The sequence below is a fragment of the Rattus norvegicus genome, chromosome 8, assembly GCF_021556685.1.
Source record: "Rattus norvegicus strain SHRSP/BbbUtx chromosome 8, alternate assembly SHRSP_T2T, whole genome shotgun sequence".
Lineage (NCBI taxonomy): Eukaryota > Metazoa > Chordata > Mammalia > Rodentia > Muridae > Rattus > Rattus norvegicus.
The window spans coordinates 13,831,494-13,850,041 of NC_141541.1; the positions used below are offsets into that span (position 1 = coordinate 13,831,494).

Sequence of the window (18,548 nt, forward strand, 5' to 3'; positions counted from 1 at the left end):
CGTCACCCGGAAGACCTGTCTCCGGGAAATATTTCCACTCCTGCATGTTTCCTCTTGCATGCATCACTGGAGTCTTTGAATGGTACAATTAACTGTCATGTCATACATGCACGGGGTGACTTTCCACTTATTTCTGTCAGGGAAAATGCAGTAGTTCCTGTGTCTCGTGTTAGCTTGGTGCTATGTATCTTGGAAATAAAATACTAATTTTTCATGTGTATGACTGTTCTACTTCCATGTATGCATGTGTGCTTGGTGCCCACAGACGTTGGAGAGGGCATCAGATACCAGGGAACTGCAGATGCATGCAGTTGTGAGCCTCCCTGTGGGTTCTGGGAACAGAGCACGGGCCCTTTGAAACAGGAAAAATGTGCTTTTAACCACAGAGCCACCTTTCCAGCCCCCAAAGTTCACATCCTAAATAGCAAGCTAATACTGAGCTATATTAAGCATTTATCTATGAAATGCTTAATGCTTTAACTTTTTAACTCCAAAAGTATAGTTATAGTGGGAAGAATTGATTCCAAAAAAAGAGGTTGTCTGTAGAGTGTACAGAAGTTATCAGCACCATGCTAAGCCTTGCAGAGCTCTGCTGATGGGTGAGAGGACACTGACCACTGTTGTAAGGAACCTCAAATCCCCGGGGGCTCTGTTTCCTTGAAAAGTCACTATTTCATCTCCTCATCAGTCACCCGTGTCACATGTGCACATAGCCTCTTGTGGAAGAAGTTTCTTCCCACTTGTTATGAGCAGGAAATAAACCGGCTCAGAAGAATATGAGTTAAGTGGAAACAAGAAATGGGCTTAAACTAGTATTCATATAAACACGGAGTGCTGCTTTATGGCAGTCAGCCATGAGGAGAGGACAGGGTTGGCTCAGAACAGTGAATGCTACCACTCATCATTTAAAAGAAGTGTCAGGTTTTGAGGACAAAACATTTCCAAATATGAACTGGACACAAAAATCAGTAAGCAGTACCTGCTCCTAAATTATAGCAAACGAAATGCATATATGTTAATGAGGGGGAGAAAGGAAGGAAGAGGCTGTTGTTTTAGGGGAATAATATTATTAACAAGCAACTTTCCACTTTTTTTGAAATTTTTATTTGTATTGATAAATGTTCGCGTGAGTATGTGTGGGTGAGGTGGATGCATCTGTATGTCTATATGTCTGTGTATGTACGTTTATGTGTGTGTGTGTGTGTGTGTGTGTGTGTGTGTGTGTGTGTGTGCATGAGTTTGTACCTGTATACAGGGTCTATGGAAGCCACGTCAGATGTCTAGGAGCTGGAGCTGCAGGTAGTTGGAAGCTGGCACTGATCCTGGGATGAAAACTCAACCACTGAGCAGATTTTCCAGCTCCAGTTTCCATCGTTGAGCCTCAGGTTACACTGTCTAACAGTGTGCTAAGCTAGACGACTGTCAGTAAGATTCCACCTGCAGTGAAACCTTTTTCTCCCAACAGTACCACCAGTCCTGGAATCTCCACATACGTTAGGTTTAACTCTGCTTTTTGTTTGTTCAGACACTGAGTCGTTATTTCAAAGAGACCTGGTGCCTACACAGTTAGAATCATCAGTTCCTCTACAGACATGCCCATCAGTTTTCCTATTTGCATTTGAATATAAGTTCTCCAATCTCTGTCCTTCACAAAATTGTGAAAAGGAGGGGCTGGTGAGTTGGCTCTGTGGTTAAAAGCCAAGGCTGCTCATTCAGAAGATGGCTCTGATTCTCAGCACCTAAATAGCAGCACACAACCACCTGTAACTCTAGTCTCAAGTAATATGTTGCCACCTTTTGGCCTCCAGGGGCACTGCACTCACATGGTGGACAGACACACATGTAGGTCAAGTTAATACAGTTTTTCTTTTCATTTTTATCCTGTGCAACTATAGACTTAAAAATATCTTTCTATGGGTTGAGTTGATATAAGTATTACCTTCAAATTTAAAATTTTGCTTTTCATATCAAGATGTTCATGTCTAAATCAAGCCAGTTTTTGAACAGCAAATCGAATAATTTAATTTTATTTGGCTTTACACTTAAAGTTTCACTTATGCAGGCATGGGACAGTACCTTCCTCCTCACTCTTCTCCTGTCATCTATCATTTTGTTTTTCCATTATGTTTTATAAGACTGAACTATTTTTGTGGTTCCCATTGTCATGCAAAGGCCTGCCTAGGCCCCTCCATGTTCAATTAACATATTTAACAGTCTCGTTTGTTTATTTCTTTATTTATTTCTTTATTTCTTTGTGTTTTATGCATATCTGTATGTGTAAGTACCTGAGTATGCATGTGCAACGTGTACTCATAAAGCACTCATTTTGTTCTAGAGTGGACAGTTGGGGGTATAAGTTCCCTTGCAAGTGTAGTCACAGTTGCAATCTGCGTGGTGAAGGTATTAGACAGGGACCTTGGGCAAGTGCTCCCACCTATTGAATCATGGACCTATCCACTTAACATACTGAAAAGAATCTTACTATATTAATGCAACAAAGTCATAGCAGAGCAAAATGAGAAAAAGGAGGTAAAACTTGTTTGAATCAGAGAAGGCTGTGTAGCTTCGGACATTTCTGTGCGCTCTATGAATACATAATGTGTGTAGGGTTTGTGTGGCAGTTTTTAGTCAACTTTCTTTGTTAAGGTGATTAAACAAGAAGGAAATTTAAACAGGTGGTTTACAGCTGCTATAATTGCTGAACACACAAATATGAGGAAAGAACACAATCAGGTTTCTGTCAGAGCTAGAATTATAGGTAACTCTGGTAAAGGGCACACATGGGAATTGTAGGTAACTTTGCAGAGAGCACACACAGCTCCTGGCACTGGGCATTACAGCTGGGACAGCATCAACTGCCACTGCATGGAAACCCTTCTGTTGCAGGTCCTTCTCAAGCGTGACCTCTGCTTGCTGCTGTCCAGCCCTCAGTGCTCTGAGAAGTTGTTGAAGGAATGACTAATGCCAAGAAAGGGGGACATCGATTTTCCTCTCTTCTTCCTTTCTTTCTGTTTTTCTTTCCCATCCTCTCTCCTCTTCTCTTTTCCTTATTATCTTTTCTCCCCTCCCTCCCTATTCTCCCTTACATGTTTCTCTTTCTCTTTCTCAGTTTTTCTTCTCTTCCTTTCCTTAATATGTTATCATAATCTCAGGAAAGTTTTCTTCTTGGTGAGTTAAAGACCATCATACTTATTTTTTCACAGTGCAACCATCTGTTAAACAATTTCTTCGTACCAAACTGAAAATGTCTACATTATATGTATATGTCACTGTGTATACATAGATGTAGTTATAGATATGCTCTATTCCATCTTCTCACACCTCTTCTAAAAATAAGGCATGATCCACTTGTGTAACTGTAGAAACTCTGAGGCTCAAAAAAGTTAACACAATAACCGGGGTTTCTACAGATGGCAAAATTATACTAGAGACACAGCCAAAGGTATTTCTTCTTCCTAAGCGGTAATCTTTCCATGTGTCATTGATATTTCAAAACATATAAAAGATGCAATAGCTTTTTAAGAAATAAGACATTTAGAATTCACTCTCAGTTCTAAAACAAAGAGATTGGCATCATTGTAGACTCATCTACTGACAGAAATAAAGCCCCGGATATACTGTGAAATGGCCTGGAAAATGTCATGTCTCTGGCCAGCCTGGTTTCATCCATTGGCTGTATGTACACAGGATTGGATAGAAACTGATAGCAAATTTTGTTCCAGAACACTCTTTTTGAATTTTTCTCTTCAAAGATGTTCTTCCTGATCATGAAAATATGTAGAAACGTTTTACACAATTTAAATGCAAACATTTCTGTTTAAAAAAGCGAAGAGTGTATGCGTGTGTGTGTGTGTGTTTGTGTGTGTGCATGTACGTGCATGCTTGTATGGTTGGAAGACAACTTAGGTGAGTCATTTGTTTCCTTTCAACCAGTTCATTTCTAGAGACTTAACATAAGTCATGCGACTTTATGGCAAGTTCTTTAATAACCCTCACCATTTTGATGGTATTGTGTTTCAATGGTTCTTGCATATTATATTCATACTATTTAAGTATGACTCTTAGTCACTGAGGGTACATCACATCCTGCATGACAGCTTGGCATAGCCTTATAGTAGCTGCGATGATCATATGGAAAGAATTTATAGCCGTGTTTCATAATTTTTCAAAAGACTTTGTTCCATAAAGGGTGGGTACTCTATCACTTCTTCACCCCCAATTTCCTTCTCCCTTCTCCTTCCTATAGGTAAATCCCACTTTCTTTCTCAACCTTAATTCCAACTGAGGAACATTTATTTCCCAAGATAGCATCAGTGAAGATGCTCATGGTCAAACTAAGACTAACTTCACTGAATCCATCTTCTCATACACAACCAACAGAGAGAAAAATGTTGATTTGGGAAACTGATTAACTTCATGATATAAAATATTTCATATCAACTGGTCATTAACTTAAGAAATAATTCTTTTTGCATTGATCTAGCTAGATAATATCACATATTTCAGGTAATAAATTTTTAATAAAGTAGTTCAAAGCCAAGATTTTGTAAAACAAACTCCAACTATAGTTAAAAGCAAATAACCACATTTCACAAAGTTAAAATTATGGATTCATATAGCATACCCTCCCAAATAAATTCTGAACATGGTGTTGCATAAATTTTGTATAAGAGACCACTCCTTCCTCCTTTACAACTAGAAGTCACAGTTCCCATTTGCTCTTGAAGCACATCTGAGGAGACTATCGTGGTTTCTGAAACTTCTGATATATTCTGATATTCACTGATTCCATGTATGCTCCTTCTAATTTAATATTATGTATTATGTATTATACACTGTGTACATGTTCACAAGTTACAATGGTGTTCACATATACACAGAACATACAATTAACAAATACATGCATGTAATTTCTACCAAATATTTTCAAAAGCATTACTAATAAATCTAAATTCTTTAGTTTGAAATTTGGGGCCAATTGCACTTTCCCATCCTCAGCCACCGTACCTCTTGCTATATGGTAATATCCTGCTTACTTTCACTAGGTAATGAACAATCCTGCCAATTCTGAAAATCTATAATCCCAGAGTCCCAGGGGCCTCTCTCTAATGGAAGGAACTCTCCTTGTTGGGCCTGGGCCAATGACTGCTAGAGACAGTTGTGTAAGTTACAAAGGGAAGTATTTTATTCTCAGAGACTGAACTCGGGACCCCTTTTAATATGGGTTGCCTCTTATAATGGCTTAGTTGGTCTTGTCAAGATGAACTGTCAATGAGCCCCCTGAATGTTTTTAGTGGTTGCAGAGACAGATGACACGCACGTCTGTGAATGAAGAGGACTTTATTTGATGTGACACTGTCACCCAATCTCTTCAGACTCATCAATTCTAATTCACTTATGCCTCTTTGGACTGTTCAGTCCAACTCATTTGTTTAGAACATTTCAAATCTACTAATGTGCATTTCAATTAGTGGTTCAGAAAAGTAGAAAGAGTGACATGAACAGAGTGAACTGTGTTGTCTGCCAAGCCAGGATCCATGGGTTTCCTGTTCAGTGACTGGAGCTTCACATCCTCCTTCTCAACCTTTAGTGTAATTAATAATAGATCGGAAAGCCTCTTCTCAAACTCTAATTAGACTTCTGTTGACCTCCACAAATTGAATACATTTCAGTTGGTGTCTAAGACAATGTACGAGATCACAGTTGTTCAAGACACTCCCAACATCTTACTTCTGCTGTTAATATGTCTAGCCTAAACCGAAACTCCATTCACCCATGTGTATGTTAGCATTGGATTCTCCCTCACCCCACAGCAGCAGTGTGGTAGTCTCTCACTTTTTCTGAACTTCACAAGCTCCATAAATGATTTATTTCTCTCCTTGCCAAGCCAAACTAAGGAGCTCAGATACCATTTAATGTTCATAGATCTCTGAGAAGTAGAAATATAATATGGGGTTTGATTTACTAAAATGTTCTTATGCTTAAATTAAGTAAAATGTATTGCAGAAAAATAACACCACCCCATAGGTTTATATTAGTATAAGGAATGTAGATGGCTGAACTTATTTAACTATATTTTGTGTCTGAGACTTAATCTGGGATTATGTTTACAGTAGGCCAGATTATGATGACTACATTTGTCTTCAAGTCTTTCCAATTTACAACAAAATGGTATGCTAATTTGTGGGAAAGTTGTGTCCCTCTTCCATGATTTGTTGAGTCGTATCAAAAACATTCTGTCACTTTCCCTGTCCTTTCTCCTCTGGGTTTCCTATTTACTTTTTTATTTTTTCTTTTGAAAAGAATAAAAGTCATGGTTGCTTTACTTAACAGATTTACTTGATCAATACATGTTTAGTTAGGGTTTATAATCAACAGGTGAATTATTATAATTTATCATGAAAGTTTGGAGAAATATAAACTTCTCTAAACAACACTCTAGAATTTTCATGTTGCTCTCAAGGCCTAGTTAAATTCTTGAACAACATGTCACCCTACCCTCTAGCATAGAACAAATCTCAAGTTTTGTCACCTCCCCGCTTCTATTACGCACTTGAAGATTTTGAATCTGTAGAATAGACTGGGGAACAAACATCTACTATTTTGAATCAATTTATCACTCAAAGAAGGTAAACCTTTAAATTAAATTGATATAGTACTATTTTATAAACACTAAGACAACAAGAGTAATTCATTCTCCGTGTGCTTTTAAAAGTTCCATACTGATTACTTAAAAGTATGTCTCATTGGCACTGAGACAGAGCATGCCAAGTAACTTTGATTTGAAACAGCCCGTTGGTACCTACTTAGTTATGGGTATTAGACAGCTGTTTATTCATGCATTTGTAGCATTCCAATTTTAAGAATCATTACAAAGTCAAAATAAATAATTTCACAATAAACAAGTATGATTAATATTTTGTGACATGCAGTGATGAGTGCCATGCAAATAATGCAGCACTCTTAAACAAAGAGCATGCCTCATTTTGTGCAGGAGATGCCTGGCTGGCCCTGCTGGACAAGAATACCTCCCTTTGCCTGTGACATCCTGCTGTCCTAACTTAATCACTGTCTTGAAACTGAAACAAACCAACAAGCATAAAATCCTCCTGCCAACAAGTCAGACACTGACTGGGAAGAAGCAAGGCCCAGGGTCTACCTTTCCCTCACACGCAAAAAAAAAAAAAAAAAAAAAAAATCACCAAAATAAAATAATTGTGGGTTATTTTTGATTACAAAATTTCTGTGATATCCTACTGCTCATTCATACCCAAAGAAAGTATTTTTAGTTCAAACACAAAATACCCACTCAATTTGGGAACATATTAAACCTTAGCATATGAAGGCAGTCCCTTGACAGAGAAGCTGCAGAAAGGACACACACAGCTTTCCAGCCCTGAGTTGCAGTCAACATCTATGTTTGCAGTGGAATTGATTAAAGAGACGATAACGCTGTACCTGTTTTCTGAATCAGGGTCAAAATCACACTCTTCAAAATGGCAGCAGATTCTGTAAAGTAATCCTTTTGTGGTCGTCATGCAGAAATGATACTTGGCAGAATTTGAATAGCATTAAATAGCAGTCTTCTAAAAATACCTGTGAAGAAAGTGTTGTGAATATGAGTAAAAATAATCCTCTGAAATGTTTTCATTTAATCTAAGCCCATATTTTTATTAAATATTATGTGCTGTGACTCTGTTTATTTATACTTTGAATCTCAAGATTGACTCATAAATACAAAAGATGATACTGTTTTTGATGTGATATATTTATCTAGCTCAGTTTTCTTACATAATTACGATAGTTAAAAGATCATTTAGCACATCCCTTTATATGCATACTTTCACAATTCCTCAGGTTTTTAAGAGATATATTTTATGCTATCCTATGAATTTGTAAAATTTTTAATTTGTATTTTATTCAAGGGATTTAAAAGCCTAGTAAGTATTTGATATTTTAAACTATTTGAGCTATTAAGTCATTGGGTCCCTGGTGACTTGCAATAAACTTTTAGGTGTGAGATTTTCAGCAATTTAAATGAAGTTCACTCTTTAGTAAAATTTCTCATTTAATGAAATCAATTTTTCCATATATAATAAGCTTTTGGTAGACTCAAAGTGTGTTAAGATGGTAATCAACATCTATGAGGAACTAATGTGGTAGTTTGAACCCAAATATCAGTAGCTCAGAGTCGTACTCAGGATTTACACTTCCATTGTTGATTTAAGTCAGGAGAGGTAGCATTTGTCTTATAGTTAGACAGTCTGCTTTCAAGTGAACAGATTTGGCCCATCTTCCTTAAAGAGATCTGCTTCTTACCCTCAACTGATTAGCAAATAAACCTTAGCCAGAAACAGTTTCATTTTCATTCTCAGAATGATCAAAGAAAGGTCTGGGAACCTGTCAAGATGACTCAAAATTAATTGCCATATATTCTTATTGCTGAACACTCCTTCAATTGTCCATAAATTCATTTACAAAAAACTACTTCCTACAAAAGACAATGGCTGCCTTCATTTGCATACATGAAATTTACCCATTACTCTTTCTATACTTTGCATACGTGTTTCTGGCCATTCTGGAAAACTATCTTCACCGTCATTGGTTCCACTTCTGGTTTCATTTCGTCCCATAGAAGCAGCTATTTTCCCGGTAGTCTAAACTGCAGAGTTGCCAGCCGTTCCGGACTTCTCATTGTTCCTCTGGATTCTGCTGGTTTCTAAATCATATTGCTTGGCCCTCTGCAATCTCAGATATGTTTTCTCTCCATTCCCAGCCCTGCTGTGGTCTAAGTGAGCAGCTGTCGAGTCAACCCTACTACATCCCCAGTGACAGTGTGGACTACAAATCAGAAAGGAGGAGGGTGTGTCTTGACACTTATTGGCATGGATTTTTATTTATATGGACTCACGAATTTACTGATTAGCATAACTTTTATTTCTCATGAATCAATTTACCACAAACAAAATAATTGTATCGGTAAGGAGGAGTAATTGTACATATTAAAACCATGTTAATTATAGTACATTAAAATGATTTACAAATAAGCCTTTAAATTTAAATATCTAGTGTTAAACCCAATGTATAGACTTTCTTTACATGATACATATAATAATCTTGAATGCGAAAGAAAATAAGCAAAGGGAAAAACATAAATAATGCCCATTTTTCAGGCAATATTTTAAACAGTGAAAACACCAATGGCTTTGACTGACAATGGGGACATTGGCCCTTAAAAACCTCTTTCTAAAAGTAGAAATATTTGTAAGAGCAATGCTTTTCCTTAAGCATTTGGATGCTTAAGCCATTTCAATAGGTTTTTGTTATTAACTATACTTTACAAAACCAATCTACTCATAAATTTATTGTCCAAATATGGAAGAAACAATGTCCCATATTGTAGTGTCCTGCAAGTGTCACATTGATGCTTACAACAAAACCATCTGTGATCAGGCATAGCACACTCACACTACAGCACACAGGGGAAATACTCAGGGGCAAAAGCAAAACCAAAACAAATAAACAAATACAACCGGAAAAGCTTTGGAGCTAACATTATCTCAGAAAAGGCACACCGCAGAACAGTTTTGAGCACAGCTCAGAAAGACCTGCGGGAGAGCCCTCTTAGACCTGCATCCTTCCTTCTAACTGAGACCAAGGTGTCTGTCTCGGGCAGCACTCTCATGCTTGCTCAGAGCTAGCACCATGTTGGAAGGAAGCAAAGAAATGAAGACCTCACAAGCTCACTGAAAGGAGGATGTGCTCTTTGGAAAGCTTCTGTCAAGCAACAAAAGTCGGGCGGGACTGCCAAGCTTCCGGATGTGCAAATAATTCTCTTTTGAGATGTTTTTTCGACTGGCAACTCCACCAAAGGCTAACTAAAACACTTAGACACCTCTGAGGAAATCCTTCAGAATCATCCTGGGAGCGTTTAGAGGAAGGCGTCCATGGGCAGTGCATGAGAAGACAAGGAAGGCTCTGCAGCTTCCTTCACACTGGCTGTGACAAGGATGCTGTCAGGGGACCGCCCGATGGAGCTGGGGACTGGCTCCTCAGTAAACTCAGGATCAAATTGCTGCAGGTCACTGGGCCTGCTCACATTTGGGTTAAATGGGGGTGTCATCGTCTTATTAATGAGATCATTGCAGTTAATTAAAGAGAAGAAATGATGACGCTTAATCTCCATAAAGTCATCCTTGGCACCCAGCCTCTTGGGCCGGTCCTTCTGCAGGAGGCCATTCAAGAGGTGCCTTGCTGAGTTTATAATATTTGGTTCCAACTGGAGAGGCTTGTTCAGAATACTGTCCTACATCTCAGCTGTGTTTTGGTTATAAAACGGAGGCAGGCCATACAACATCTCACAGGACAGCCCGGAGGTACCACCAGTCCACTCTCCTGGTGTACCACTGCTTATGGAGAGCCCCAGGAGCAAGATACTCAAGTGTGCCACAAAAAGTGGACGTTGGGCCGTTATGCTCCATGTTCTCCTTGCAGAGCCCAAAGTCAGTGAGGATGATGTATCCCTTTGAGCCTAGGAGAATATTATCTGGTTTTAAGTCTCTATAAGCAATGTTTAGGGAGTGCAAATAACCCAAGGCACTGACGCCAACCCCTCTCCTTTGCCAAGTCCAATCCCTGTGCCAAACCCTCTGACTTGCACTTCTTGAAAGTGGTCAGAAAGGACAGTTTTTGCAAAGGTTCTTCTAGCAAGGCACAAGGCAAAAGAAGCATTCTTTGCTGTCAAAGTTCTACAGAAGAAAGCCATTCTGAAGAAGGAGGAGAAGCATATATCAGAATGTGAAGCACCCTTTCCTGGTAGGCCTTCACTTTTCTTTACAAATTGCTGACAACATCTACTTTGTCCTAGACTGTAATGGTGGAGAGCTGTTCTACCACCTCCAGAGGGAGCTCTGCTTTCTGGAACCATGGGCTCGCTTCTATGCAACTGAAATAGTCAAATTCATTCTAATATATCTTTTCTTGATTCTCCATTGTATCTTATGTCCTATGATATCTATTGAAACTTTAAGACTAAGGAAGGCAAGGATCCTGAGCATATGAACTTTATGGCTCAGAGAGAATGTAGGAGGAGCACCCAGCCAGTTCTAACATGGTGCGATGAGTTCTGTAGCAGCGGTTCTGCAACAGAACTGGTACTATGTATGACTTCAAAGGTCTTCTTTTAGGTAACTATGGAGTCACTAAAGAAGTCAGTCTGCAAGAGCAAAGGCTAAACAGAAAAACAAAACAAAACAAAACCAAAAATAAGCAAACAAAAGACCACAAATGTATATATGTACAGAGGTGAACCAAATCATGTGGTTATTGATATTATCTGATTCTTTAAGATATATTAAAAATAATTCTTGAAATTGGTGCTAATTATAACACTAGTTTATAGACTTACGTTATCCTAGCTTATAAAGCACATCCAGCTATATTAGGGGAGATAAGAATAAACCCAGTATGAGTCAGTAGGTAAGGAATTTTGATTTTCAGAGGGAAAACCATACCTAGAGGGTTACAGAATGGCTGATTCTTATAGTCTGGAATAGCTCAGTCCACTTTCTTCCTCTATAGAAACAGAGACAATATTTTACCATTTAGGAAGGACCACCATTTTTCTCTGACTGAGTCTGGGACTCTTTAGATATCCCACTGATGTCAAATGTCCTCATCAATCTTTGCCAGGGTATACAAAACCATAAGTGTTGATTATCTTTTGTTATCTGTTCATGATGTCTAGTCAGTTTTGAATGATACCAGGTGGGCCATCGATTCCAGATTAACGGCCTTCCACTCACAAGATTTCTTCCCCAGCTTGCTGCCACCTGTCTGGTACCAAAGCTGCTCAACTGTGAAGCTGACAGCTGGTTCTTCAGTGGGGAGGGATGGGAGCAGAAGTCAGGTGAAAATGGTTCATTAGCAATGAGACAGAAAAATCTGCAGGCTCCCTGAGGACATCTTGGGTGATGTGTCTGCCTCCTAATTTACCTGGCAGAGAGTTAATTATGAAAATAACATAGGAATTTCAGTAGTTTTAGGAGTTCTCATGATGTGATACCATCATCCTTCACACACTGACTTATCTTTCAGCTGAGACTTCCATTTTGATATGAAATCTAGCATAAAGGCTAAAGATAAAGCTTCTGATCGCTTGGTTTCACAGGGTGGTCCAAGAAGAAGGAAGCCTGGCTGGCAAGTTGGCTTGTGAGACTCTGGTCACTCACAGACTCTCTGAGGACCCATAGTTCTTCAACTTGAGTCTTCAACAACACATCAAGAGGGCAGAAACTAAAGCCTATGGCAATTTGACCATGCTTTTATACTTTTCTTTTATTCTTATTTCCTTCCTTTTATTGACTGAGAATTACTAATAAGACACTTACTTGAGATATCTCTCAGCTATGGGCTTTGAAGCTGTTTGAGGCTCTTTTAGGTTTGTACTAGAATGCTTGATATAACTAGAAACAAATCTTCATATACTGGGAATTATTATTTGTAGGATGATGTCACCTACAGGACAGAATGAAACCTGTCATTGGACAAAAAGGAAGGATGGGCAGGAGAAAGTTATCCCACAGATGTCATGGGGCACTACAGTGCTGGATCTAGTGTGGGATAAAAGAAGCCTTTTTTAACATACCACAACAATTATTATATATTTTTTAAATTTAATGTGGGTTCCCACACATATTCCAAGATGTATGTGCTGAAGCTAGAGGAGAGCTTGCTGTAGTCAGTTCTCTTTGCCTACCGCGTGGGTTCAGAGGATCAGATTCTGGTTGACAGTCTTAGTGGCTTGTATTTTTTCACATTCACTATCTTGCCAGCTCTTGAAATTAAATCACGGTGCTTTTGTGAATGATCTATAGGAGTAAGATGTCATGAAATTAGGATTTTTGCACAAACTTCTCATCTGCTTCACTGCAGCGGTGATTTAATCATCCACACACAGAGATTCTTACAGTAAGTCTATCCTCACAGAGTATTTCCCATCTTCACAGAAAGTGCATTGTCAGCAGTGCCTGAATCATTCACAAGCATAGTTTTTCCTAGAGTAAGTCAATTATCACAGAATATTTCCTAAGCAATCCTCAATTTCAGAGATAAATTACATATATCTAATGACTGTTACTGATAGGCTAGTTGGTGCATGTCTCAAATCCCAGCACTCTGGAGGCAGAAACAGGAGCATTGCCCAAAGCTTGAATCTAGCATGGTGTACACAGTGAATTCTATGCTATCCAGGGCTATTTAGTGAGAGGCTGATTCAAGGAACAAGTAAACAATAACAAGTAAACAAAATAATATCTTATTTTAAGACACAAATCATAACAGCACTAACAGCATAGTGAAAAAAAGCTTCATACCTGAAAAAAATAACAATAACTAAAACCCAAAACCAAACAGTAACACTAAAACTGCACTGCGGTTCACCAGACCCTGGCTCTCAGAGCATGTTCTTATGTTAGAAACACACTGATACAAGAATAACCTGAATCAGACCAGCAAAGTCCTAAAAATAAATGCTTCTAAAGTTTCTCCAGCCCTTTATTATCTGGACTCCCTTTTCACATGTGTGCACTGCCTTCTGGGCCTTTTCATTACCTGGTGGCCCTGGGTTCTGCCATTAGTGGCAGCCACTCTAAGTCACACTGGTAGGTCTGCCACTATTAGTTAAGAACTCTATTCAAGTTCACAATACGTAGAATTTCTCTCCTATAATCCTTGGCATCCTCAGTAGTGAAGGTCATAGGGCTGTCTGCAGTAGACACTCAAGCCAAGAATGAATTGGTTGTTGAAACATTTTATTCAGAATACCATGAACTCCCTAACCATCCTTGTTACTGCCATGTGTCATCCTTTTACCACATGTACCTTCTATCTCTAAAAAAAAAAGAGCCTCTTTTCTTTTATCCTTATAAATCTGATATCACAGAATAAAACTGCTTTTCAGACATGACAAACAGATCCCTTCCCTGAGAGAAGCAGGAGGTTGGAATGGGCTTAATAGATTTGGTTCTCTGCAGAGTGCTAGAGTTTGTAAGGGGCTACCGGACTGGAAATGGTGTTTGCCCCCTGCCCAACACAGTGCCAGGACAGAGTCGTTTGGCTCCAAGCTTCTGGGAGCTGAGCTTCTGTTATCACTGTCCTCCCCAATTGCTCCTAACGGAACAGAGGGATTTGTTTCACATCATGAAATAGAACCATGTTCCTTGACTGCTCAAAAGAGTAATTTTTAAAAGTGAAGACTAATTGGGCTGATTTGGCTGTTATGATTTAGCTTTCTGTAATTCATAAGGATGTAAACTGTGGGAGGAAATGGCTTGAATTAAAATTAATTTTTTAATCCTCTCCTGCAAAATTATCTTTCCTCAAGAACCAGAATATATTTGAAAATGTTCAAATGCAGATGTACAAAAGTATTTATTTTTGTAACTCTATGAGCTACATAAAAAACTTCAATTATTTCAGAAATAACATATTTAAGAAACTCTTCTAATCCTTAAGAACACAAGAAGAGTTTAGAAAAACTTTTAAGACAATTTTACTATCTTTCCTTTCCCAGGACACTGGTCGGACTTATGTCCTAGTCGTAAGAGCTAAGAGGCCTGTGGACAATGCTGTTCTTGGGGATGGGACACCAGGGATTTGAATATTGGCAAACTGCCTGGCAGCATCAATGGTTTTATGATCTGCAGTGGTCATCAGCTTCAGCTCAGAGGCTGATTTGCTAATCAATTTGTCAATGTCTGGAGGAAGATGTCAGCAACCTTGGAGCAAACATGTAGATTGGTTTTTGCAGACTATTTGCAACCAAGAGGAGGTAATACTTCTCCTAAAACTGCCTTAAAACATAGTTAAAACAACAGATATTGGGGATTTACTGAATCAAGTCCATTACTCAAGTACACACACACACACACACACACACACACACACACACACACACACACACACACACACCTTCCTCTAAGATAGAAACCCAAGGCATTTCTTACAACGTTCATTGTATCAGCAAAACTTGTTAGCATTGTAAGCAGCCTTATAATAAAAAGAAATAAGGCAGCTATAATAGTATGAATCAGTCAGAAACCTAGAAAAATACATGGGAGGGCGAAGAGGGGAAGGAATGGGGGGTAAAACACCTGTGACATGTAAATGAAAGAGATTATGGGAAAGGAAGAATACAAGCTTTCTGAGTATATGAGGGGTGATGGTTGGAGAGAGCAGCTAAGCCTAATAACTCTAAAATCAACAGGTGAAAATGCCACCAAGGCTGGACAGTAAAGGTACATGACTATTACACAGAGTAACCCTGTTTTGAAAATACACACACACACACACACACACACACACACACACACACACACACACGGAAAATGTCAGAAGGTGCCCTGTCACTTTATGCATTAATTAGGAAGAATAGAAGGAAGATGATATTTGCATTTAAATATATTCATTGCATAGTTTCTCTTTGGCTCTAGTGTTCTAAAATGAGCATTGCTTTCTTACATTCATTTCAATTTGCGTAACGTTAAGGGCACCGCCTCCATCCAAGGGCAGGGATTAAAGGTGCGTGGCTCCATCGCTCAGTCCTTGTGACATTGTAGTCTACTGCTTGGCTGCTCTCTCCCACTCTCAGCAGACCCCAGCCACACACACACAACACTTGCAATTCATAAGAGTTAACACCAGTAGTGTCCTCTGTTTCCTCCTGTCACAAGGAGTCTTCTAAGGTTCAGCTTCTATCTCTCCATCCAACCAACCCACGTACCGGGAAATCTCCCATACCTCACCACCAATTTTTTTCTACACAACTTCTAACTGACTTTTTCGGTATTACTTATTTATTTTTCTATGTCTTCTTGTCTACCCACACTGTGCAGAACAAAACCATACAAAACAAAACATCAAAATTCCATCTTGTCACACTTATCCCTTTACGTTTTCTGCTGTTTTTTGTTCAATAGTTACTAATTCTGGGATTCTGACTCAGGATTAGGAGCCAATTCTAACTTCCTTTCTGCCTCCAGCACTGAGTTCAACCTAGCAATTTTCTCTAACAGGAAGGTGGCAGTTGTCTTCCAATAGCCATTCCTGTCCCTCACTCTCTCATTAACTAGGCTTGTGCTGGAATATAACCTCTTTGTGGCTTTTCCCATTAACACACCTGCAGTGCTAATCTTCGAACACAAATGTTTGAGGACGCCTCTGTCCCCAAAGAGAAAGGATGAAAATCTGTAATTAACTGTTTAAAATATTTCCCCCCACTCCATTACCTGATATTCTCTCTTCCCATGAGTTGCTTTTGTTATTCTGTGGCTTATGGTGGATACATCACTCTCTCTGGAACAACCAGCAATATCTTCTCTCTCTACTACTTGCCACTCAAAATGTATTCTGCAAATTCTCGAAGTAACCTCTGTTTGGGGGGCTGTTATAGATGCAGGCATATAGAATCAGGGCCCATGAGAAAATAACCCATTGTCCATTATATACAACCCAGGATGACTCTTTATATTTAAGTCATTTTGTTAAGATTTCAAATGATATCCCCCTTCCACAAACCCCCATCTCACCTTCTCTTCCTCCATCCCCTTTGGCTCTATTAGGGTGCTCCTCCACTCATCCACTCACTCACTCACTCACTCACTCACTCACTCTCACTCATCCACTCACTCACTCCCACCACACTTCTCTAGTGTCCCTTTACACTGGAGCATCAAGTGTCCATAGGACCAAGGGCCTCCCCTCCATTTGATGTGAGATAAACCCATCCTCTGCTACATATGTATCTGGATCCATGGGTCACTCCATGTATACTCTTTGGTTGGCAGTTTAGTCTCTGGGAGCTACGAGTGGTCCAGTGAGTTGATGTTGTTTTTACTATGGGGTTGCCACCCCCTTCAGCTCCTTCAGTTCTTCCCCTCGCTCTTCCATCAGGGTGCCCGGTCTGGCGGTTGGCTGTGAATATCTGTATCTGTCTTGGTCAGGTGCTGGTAGACACTCTTAGGGGAAGAGCCACACCAGGATCCTGTCAACAAGTGATTCTTGACATCAGCATTAGTATCTGGGTTTGTTATCTGCAGATGGGATGGGTTCCTAGGTGGGGCACTCTCTGTTCCATTTCTTGTCCCTGCCTTATATTTGGACAGGAACAATTGTGGGTTAAACATTTTGAGATGGGTGGGTAGCCCCATCCCTCAACTGGGGGCCATGCCTATCTACAGGAGGTGGCCTCTACAGGTTCTATCTCCCCTTTGTTGGATATTTTGGCTAAAGTCATCCCAGTTGGGTCCTGGGAGCATCCCACTTCCCTGGCATCTGGGGCTTTCTAGTGGCTACCCCCAGTTCCTCATTCCCCACTACTACATGGTTCTATTTGTTTTCTTGACCCTCTGTACTTCTCTCAAGTTCCTTTCAATACCTGATCCTACCCCTCTTTTTTTCCCTCCCCCTCCTTTCTTCCTCACAGGTCCCTCATTCCCAGGATGACTTTTTAAAGACACCTTTCCCATCCCACAGTGTTTGTAACACTCCTACAAAAACAAATATCACATTATTATGAGCCTCCACCAGGGCCCTCATCTTCTTTTTCTCCTCTTCTTTCTCCTGTTCGTTATTTTTAACACTATTGTCGAAATAAGGACTTCTTATTGACCCATTCCTCTGGTTATGCCAATCAGCTGCTCTCACTTTCATTTCTGTCTGGCAGCTCTTTGAACACAGGAAGAATATATATCACCCTGGATCAGACAGTGAAACTCCCATGGAGTGAAAATAAGAAAACAGAAAGATTAAAGATTTTATCTAGAATTGGGTGCAATATATTAAAATATCACCCTTTGCTCCATTAATATATGTTCACATTTATGATGATTAAAATAAAATAAAGGGCTGGGAAGACAAGTCAGAAGTTAAGATCACGCACTGCTCTTGCAGAGGACCTGAGTTAGATCCCAGAACCAATGTTAGGCAGCTCACTGCTATCTATAAATACAGTTCCAGGGGAAATGATAAGTCTGACATCATGGATACTTGTGTTCGTATGTACATATCACAAACACACACTCATACATAAAAATAACATTCACATTTTTAAAAAATTAAAAATATTTTCAGAAAATAAGAGAGATCACATCCTTGTGTTAACCTTAACAAAAATGCTCGTCACTGGTAAAGTGAGATGGCATAAGGCTACGCAGACATAGTGCAACATGGCCCCATGAATGAAATGGCAACTTTCACGTCCTTATAGCTACCAGAGCAATGTGATTTAAACTGCAGTGACATTCTTTCTTGCTGATCAGGATGACAATCATTAAGAATGTGTATCTCTCCGCTTTTTCATGTGTATCTTCAGTTTTTTCTTTGGCTTTATTTTTCCTATCATAGTTTGTTTTGTTTTGTTTTATCTTACCTTACTTTATTTTATTATCTTTCTCTGAAAGACTATTTTTTTCTAATAAGAGATAGAAATGGTATGGATTCCAATGGGAGGAAAAGTGTTGGGTGGATTTTGGAGTTGTTGTGGGAGGAGA

At 39.3% G+C, this 18,548-nt stretch overlaps 1 protein-coding gene and 1 pseudogene across 2 annotated transcripts in view; both read right to left on the reverse strand.

The window, feature by feature from the left end:
• Positions 1–18,548, reverse strand: part of Cntn5 (contactin 5) — a 1,240,814-nt gene that overhangs the window by 952,978 nt on the left and 269,288 nt on the right. For both annotated transcript variants that reach the window (XM_087560151.1, NM_053746.2), the window contains 1 exon segment: positions 7,459–7,596. The gene's annotated coding sequence lies outside the window, so the exon portion shown is untranslated.
• On the reverse strand, positions 9,932–13,634 carry Sgk1-ps1 (Serine/threonine-protein kinase Sgk1, pseudogene 1; annotated as a pseudogene).